Source organism: Pleurodeles waltl, chromosome 7, assembly GCF_031143425.1.
Source record: "Pleurodeles waltl isolate 20211129_DDA chromosome 7, aPleWal1.hap1.20221129, whole genome shotgun sequence".
Lineage (NCBI taxonomy): Eukaryota > Metazoa > Chordata > Amphibia > Caudata > Salamandridae > Pleurodeles > Pleurodeles waltl.
The window spans coordinates 1508619346-1508627496 of record NC_090446.1 but is presented as its reverse complement, the minus strand read 5'-3'; the positions used below and the strand labels follow the sequence as shown (position 1 = coordinate 1508627496).

Sequence of the window (8151 nt, the reverse complement as noted above, 5' to 3'; positions counted from 1 at the left end):
ACTGCAGCGTGTGCCGCTTCACTCGCAGATCCACCACCATCAACCTTGATCTCAAAACCCCATGGGTTCAAAAATCGCTTACGAATTGTAACAGTAAGAACGTAGTCCATCTAATCAAATGCCCCTGCCCGCTCAAATATGTGGGTATGACCACTAGAAAGGTCAGCACCAGAATCTATGAGCACAGAAGAACGATTCGGTGCAAACGCGACGCAACAAAACTAACCAGCCACTTCCTGTTAAAAAATCACTCCCCGGATGACATGTCGTGGACGGTCCTCGAACAATTTCCTCCTACAACCCCCAACATGTCAGGAAAACTGTTTCGGGCTGAACAACGCTGGGTATGGAGGCTACATACTGATACGGCTGGTCTAAATGATGAGATACCCTGGTTCTCTCTCCATCATTAGACCCCCCCAATACGTCCTTCGCCTCTCCCCGCCCCCTCCCCTCGCTCATGCTTTATCTCCTTCCCCCTTCTCCTTCTACCTCTTCCCGAGTCCTGCTGTTTATATCCCCCCTTCTTTATTCTGCATCCCTTGCCCCCGCTAACCCTTTTCCCATCCCCTTCCCCCTTCCTCACCATCCCTTCGCTCTTCCCTCCCCTCTCCCTCCTCATCCCTCTCATCTCTTCTTTCTCCCTCCCCATCCATTTTCCCTGTCTCTCCCTTTTTCCTCTGTTCTCTTTTTTCTCTTCTTCCCTCTTTTTTTCTCTGTTTTCATCCCCCTTTTTTCCCTTTCTTCTTCTCCTGCTCTCCGCTTCTGTTCTCCTCTTCCCCCCTTCAGGTCCACATTTTTTTTTTTTCTTTCCTCCTCCCACTTTCCCTGCCTCTCCTTCCCCTCCTCCTCCCTTCCTTTCTCCTTTTTTTTCCCTTTTTGTCCATTTCCCCCCCCTTGTTTTCCCCCCCTTTTTTTCCCCCACAGCCTCCTCGCAACCCCCCTCTTTCCTTTAACAAGCGGAGGGCAACCGGGGACCTTTCTTTCTTTGTCCCCGTGTTCACCCTCCGCGCCTGCCGGGAAACTACATTTCCCGGCGGCCCGCGCGGGGATCGCGTCATTCCCCGGCGCTGTCCCCGCACGAGGGCGTCTTTCGGATCTCGGCCGCCCTGAGTGGTAGCACCACCGGGGTCGGCCGAATCATCCCTCCCGGGCACCCGTCAACACAGGAACGAGGCACGGGATTGCCGTACGTACTTCCGCACGCCGCATCCAATCATGGCCCGGACCTCGGGCCGCGACGGTGATCGCCTTCAGCTGGACACTATTTCCGCTCATCATTTACCACTAAATCAACCCGTCTCTGTCAGGCCACTTTATTCAAGCGGTCCTGAGGAGAGGTTGGTTTAGGCGCATAGAGAGCGCCCGCCTTTGATGCAGTGAGTGATCTGGCCATCATTGGATATACAGATAAGATATCTCTCTTCTTTCTCTCCCCTCTTTTCCTCTTCTCCTCCTTTTCTCCCTGTTTTCCTTCTTCCCCACTCCTGGCTTCCTTCCCCCGTTTTCCTTTTTCCTTCTCTGAGCTCTCTCTTCCACCTACATTTTTTCTACTCCGTTTTCTCACTTCTGTTTTTTATATTCCTTCTCTCTCTAGCTTCAGTTTTTGCCTCCCTTTTTACCCCCTTTCTTCTGCCTCACTTTACAACTACCTCCTTTGTGTTTGTTTTTACTTGTCTCTGCCTCCACCCGCCTTGACTCTGGGTGAGGGTATTTCGGCCATTCTACTTTGAGTTTCTGGACCCTAATAGGTGTATACCCTCCCAGGGCCGAGCCCTCGCATCCTGAAGAGGCCACCCTTCCTGTCTCGCCTTGTCTACCTTTCATGTGGGTTCTTCCCTTGTTTTCCTCTCCCTGAACCTTAGAGTCTGACTATAAGGGGACGCTCCCTCTCCTGGACACCAGAGGCCATTAGCCTCTTCTGATAGGGTAAGAACTTCTTTCCCTTGCTTATTGCCCTCCACGTAATTGCGTGCTAAACCCTTAATTATGTGATTATTGCCTTATGTACCCAGAACTTCTGCGTCATGCATGAATTGCATCACGTGTGCTGTGGTTTGCTGTGCATTGCCTTATCACTGTTACTCTCATTACTGGTCTGTTTTATTTCATTTCCTTTAGGTCCTCCCCAGGTATTTCCTTGGCAAAGGTAGGCGCCCCCCCCACTTAATTGTTATTATTTATTTAGCGCTCACTGAGCATGAGTAGCAGGGATCCTTCACCCTGATGAATGCCCCGAGACCTTCCAGAGCTCATTTTTAAGGGCAGAAACATGTCGGCTTCTTCCTTTAGATAGGTGACCCTGTGAGTCATTGCTCTCACATTGGTGTCCCAGTCTTCTTTTTAATCACATCAAACAGAACCTTCTATTAAAAACTCACATGGGTATCTGTTTAGGTGTTTTTATTTCTTAGTCTAGCTGGATCCCTTTTTCCAGAACCAGAATTAATTTACACACTCCCTCCTGTTCCTTTAACAGTGAGGTTGAGTCCGCCCAGGTGGCATTGTCCTACCTGGGTGGGGCTAGGTGGTCATATGATGAAGCATGACACTATATAGTGTGTGAGACCACCTAGTCCGTACAGGAAATTCCCCTTCCAGACCCCACACAACACCACAGTCCACCCACATCTCGCCTCTAGTTGAGGATCACAAGGGGTTCAGTGTTACAATTGATACACCATTGACCCACCCCCGTTACAAGAACCCCGTACTCCCAGTTGTGATTTTATATCCGCAGGAGATCCATCTTCCTCTGCAATGAAACAGGGTACAATTAGTGGGTCTGTGTAGTGGCATTAATGATGTGACATGGCTGCCTTGTGATGCTTTTCACATTGTGATCTTGTTTCGTGTTCATAGCTCCAGTCTTTCAGATGGACATTCTCCCAGGCCTATGGCCCACCTGCATGTCACATGTATAGTATTAGGTTATTGGACTTTTCTGCATCATCTCCTCTAGTATTGTTTTAGGCCAATTAGTGATTTGGCATCTTCTTGTCTTACTCAACCCTCCGTCTACATCCATACTCATGGTGAGGCCTATCACTGGCTGTGGGTGTTCTAATGGCACTGCAAGCACACTTACTAATCTGGACCGGCCCCAGTCTCTGTTCTTTCACTTCCACTTAAATGTAGTTGACATGTGGCATATCCTATGCATAGCATTGTTATGGCACGGTATGGATGTTGGCATTGGTAATGTGTACAGCTGATGTTGGGAATGTGTGTTACATTAGAATGCCCTGATAATCGTTGCAGTGTCCTATTTCCTGCTCTGACTGTGCAGGTGTATTTCAGTGACCTGTTACATGTGTCCTCCCCCTCAATGCTGTTGTCTGAGCAGTATGACATTTGGGATGTTACATTGTGACCCAGGCACAGGATGGACCCTGACGTATGGAGCATGGGTATGTCCTTAGTGCTGTGTAGCTCCTATTGTTGTTGACGTTGGCTGATGTTAGCCACAACTATGGGCATTGACATTTGACAGTACTGGGGACTTTGGGGGTTATTACAACTTTTGAGGAGGTGTTAATCCGTCCCAAAAGTGACGGTAAAGTGACAGATATAGCACCAGCCGTATTACGAGTTCCATAGGATATAATGGACTCGTAATACGGCTGGTGGTATATCCATCACTTTACCGTCACTTTTGGGACGGATTACCACCTCCTCCAAAGTTGTAATAACCCCCTTTGTCTTTTTTCAGGGGATTACTGTAGCTGTCATCCCCAACCCTCTGATTTAGGTGTGTATGATCCATGGGGAAGTTACTGGCATTGGCTACTTGAGCTGCACACAGAGCGGAGGTGGTAGTGGCAACTTTTGTGGCAGTTACAGTGCAGTTGTCAGTATGGCTAGTGGTTGTTAATAGGGCCCTAGTTAATGTAGGGGGTATGGTGGCTGACGTGTGCCGGGATGTCAGTTTGACGTTGTGCCCTTCCCTCCTGGCGTGGCTTTCCCTTTGCTCCATCGTTGGCATGTCAGCATGCCCCCACGGGGCTGTTGTTAAGGTAGTGTAATGGTGTGCCCCAGCTTCTGTCTGTGCAGACCATGCCCCCATGCCATCCCCCTTTGCCCATGCCACTCCATGTATATGGTGACTTCCATGCATTATGTGGATAGTATCCCCCCCAGTTGTAGTTGACATTAGTGCATGTAAATTACCCATGCAACTTACCCTGCATGTACGTTGTCTCCTGGTAATCTGCGCTGTCCTGTCCTTGAATCCCTGTGAGGATCTCCTCAGGGATGACGGCTGCGACCATCTCATCCATGTGGTCCATGGGCTCCTGGTGTGCTGGACTCCCACCTCCAGTCTGCAGTGCTGCCTTCCTGTTCCTGGCCATCTTTTCCTTGGTCCTGCGCTTGCAGTCATGCCAGCGTTTCTTGCACTCGATGACAGTTCTACGTACTTCTGCCACACTGTTGATCTTGTCGACAATTTGTTGCCATATAGCCTCTCTCTTACTAATAGGCTATTTCGATGTGACAAACAGTTGGTGCTTGTGTTCCGTCACCTCTTTGACCAAAATGTCCTGCTCCTCTGCACTGAAGCGACACTTTCTTTTCTTCTTAGAGGTGTCCTGGTTCTTGTGTGGGTCCTCCTGGCTAGTTCCTGGTCTGTTGTCATCTTCCTGGGGTCTGTTGGGGCATCTGGGATCCATTTTGGCTCTCCTCTGCTGAGATGGCTGTGTTTGGGGTGATTTTCGGCGCAATTGCGTAAAAAAATGCTGCATATACGGTGTGCGGGCTCGTAAAGCGAGTTACGTTGCATTTGCGTCATTTTGCTTTGCGACTTGCCGCCCACACGACGCACAGTAATAGCGTTAAAAATTTTGACGCAAAACTGCGTTAGCGCAGTTTTGTGTCAAAAAGTATAAATATGGCCCTACATTTGTATTTTGTAAGTTTGCGCTGCTTTTGCGTCAAAAAATGACGCAAATACGCCGCTTAAAAAAGTATAAATATGGGCCTATGTGTTAATTTCTTGTGCATGCAAGAAGGTCTAGGATGGCCACAATGACATGCCTGCCACGTTTTTCACTTGCACAGTAAAACATATTAGACCCAAACTCACAAGTTGGTCCTGGGTACAATAATGCGAGGGTGCCCATTTGTGTACTACCTCGCTAGACTACAATTCTTTCTGAGGACACCGCTGGTAATATGCATGACGGGTTAATTCCATTATTAATGCCTGCTTCTGGTGTTAATCATCTGTACCTAATTTTGCCTTTCCCTTTTTCCGTTTTTTCCCCCTCCCGTCTTTCCCTTTTCTTTCTCTACAGCAGGCCTTGGTGACTTAAGCAGTAATCCTGTATACCTTTCAGGCAAATCTTTTTGTCCTGATGATAATCTCGGTAATTTGCATGGGATCGAAACGTCATTGACAAATGTACTATGACTCGCTGTGCTCTAATTGATTTCATTTGAGATATGAGTACAGCATGCCTGTTCCTTGATTCATATATTATTGTCATGTCACAGTGAATGTGCCTGATGCTGTTGATGCCAATGGCATTTCAAGCATTTTGTTTCCCATCCTTCCTGTGCTAATTGCGACTCATTAAAGACATAAATATTGTTGATTTTGTTATTTGAGAATTCATCATAGTTTTCATTGTAATTCCATAATTATCATAATTTAATAGTTGTCCTTAGGGACCACTGTTCCTCTAAAGATACTTTACCCCAGGTCCCTTGATACCCGTGGGTTCCCTTGTTCTGATAACTGCATTGTTTAATGGGACATCTTCATTTTTCATTGAGAGTTGTTCACACAGTGATATGACTTTTTGTATGACACTTGGCTTGACCATAACAAATGCAGTTTTGCCACAACATATGGGATGACTAAGGGCCAGATCTAGGTAGTTAAAAAACTGCGAGTCGAAAATTGCGAGTCGTTGCGACTCGCAATTTCCGACTCGCAAAATGGTATCCAAAAAGGAAAAGCGACTTCATTTTGCGACTCGCAAATGAAGTCGCACCGCAGATTGCGAGTCTGCTGTTTGCGAGGTTGCTTTTTGCGACCTCGCTAAAAACGGACTCGCAAATTGCGAGTGGGTGTCGCAAATTGCGACTGTGCCGCAAATTGCATGCAGGTGCAGCATAACAGTTTGAAAAACACTTCCTGGCTCTTGCTGATGACATCACAGCCAGGAAGTTAACAAATACACCTGGGAGGAGGGAGGACCACACCCTTTTCTAACTGCTGAGCAACCACCTGGAGGAACAGTAGCAAGAATGGAAGACTCTGGCAGTGCAGGCAGGAAGAGAAAACTGAAGTTTTCTGAAAAGGAACTTGAGGTGCTGACAGAGGAATGCTGCCAGCACCATGACCAGCTTTTCAGAAGGGCTGCCCTGAGTGTTCCAGACACGGAAAAAAAGAGGATCTGGAATGACATCCAGGAGAGGGTCAACGCCATAGGGGTGAGCCACAGGAGTATAGAAGAGATAAAAAAGAGGTGGTATGACCTGCGCTCCAGGACCAAGGAGAGGGTGGCAGAGCGCCTCTGGGAGATGAGGGGCACAGGAGGAGGCCCATCCACTGTCCCACCACCCACACCCATGGAGTAACTTGTGGAACAGACCCTTGAGCCTGAGGCAGTGGCTGGAATGGGAGTGCTGGACACGTCAGCGCCAGGGACATCAACAAGTGAGTACCATGAAACATGCATATACACCCATAACTGCCATACCCCCACCCACACAGTACACAGCAGCATGCACAACCAAACTAGCTCCATTCCAGACTTGCAACCACCAGAATGGTGCATTATGGGCAATGTAGTTCAGTAGTCAGCTGATAGGCAACAGTTTATTAGGAGGCATACAACAGATGTTAGATACTGACAGTGTGTTCCATATGTCCCACAGGTCTCCCACAAGACACCCCCACCAGCCAGTCCGTCCAGGGTGCAGAGAGCAGTCAACAGGCATCACAGGAGTCCGAAGCAGCCACTACAGGGCCCACCACCACACCACCACAGTCCCCTCTAGCTGCACCAATGGACATTGTGGAAATCGACACAGCACCTGGTCCCAGCCACAGTGTCATACAGCAGGACCCTGAAGCTCCACTGCGTCGCAGACGGAGACTCCATGTCCCAGCAGTGTCCCAGGAGGATGTAGGTGACTCATCTATCTCTGCCGCGGAGGCAGCCCTCATATCACAAGGCAGATGAGAATAATATCAGGGGCAATGCAAAGGATGGAGCGTAATTTCACCACAGGGCTGGCACAGATGAACACACAGTTCACACGTCTGAACGAGAATGTCGGTGACCTTGCACTCTCCATACGTCAACTCATAACAGAACTAGTGTCAGAGAGACACAGTGCAAGGCGCCGTGAGCGGCAACTCGTACACAGGTTGGACCGCATGGCTGCATCCATCGTCCGCCTGGCAGTTAACACCACAGGGCTGTCACGCCGTACTGTTAGTTTGCAGGTAGACTTGGGCCACTTTGCAGGGGGTGTGGCTCGGGGACTGGGTCGCATCAGCCACGCTGTGGACATGCTGGAAGCTAGACAGGTGGCTAGGGGCACGGCAGAGACACCTCAGGATAGTGAGGAGGGGTCCACCATCAGCAGCGCATCAGCCACGGACACACGAGTCTTGAGGAGTGGCAGTGCACGTCAGGGGTCTGTTGACACACCGAGCACTAGCCATGCTGGGCGTCCCAGGCGAGGTGTTGAGCCCATGCACTGCAGGACACATGAGGCACATGAAGTGAATGTGTCCTCATTGCAGGTGGACATTTACAGCCCCTTCACAAAAGTTCAGTTCTTCACTAATTAGGTTCACTTAATAAAAGTTCTTGTTTGTTCCACTTCATAACTGGGCTCTTGGTGTGTGACATTAGTGTGTGTAGTGACAGTTACCACATACCTTCCAAAGTATTGGTTTGCAATGTGATCCGGTCTCTGTCTGCCTTGATTTGCAATGCTTCTATCCCCAGGATGGCGATGTGGTAGCTCTTGCTCGTCATCCTCCAAATCTGGGCCTTCAGGGGTGAGATGTAGCCCACGTCTGGTGGCAATGTTGTGTAGTATAGCGCATGCGCCAACTATCTTGAATGCTGTTATTGGGGCATACTGGAGCGCACCTCCACTTATGTGGAGGCATTGGAATCTTGCCTT

At 49.0% G+C, this 8151-nt stretch overlaps 1 long non-coding RNA gene across 1 annotated transcript; it reads left to right on the top strand.

Moving 5' to 3' along the window:
• The first annotated feature begins 1100 nt into the window (after positions 1-1100).
• On the top strand, positions 1101-7849 carry LOC138246595 (uncharacterized). Its single transcript, XR_011194322.1, has 2 exons — positions 1101-1379; positions 6886-7849. It is a non-coding gene; the product is annotated as an uncharacterized lncRNA (long non-coding RNA).
• Positions 7850-8151: the final 302 nt, after the last annotated feature.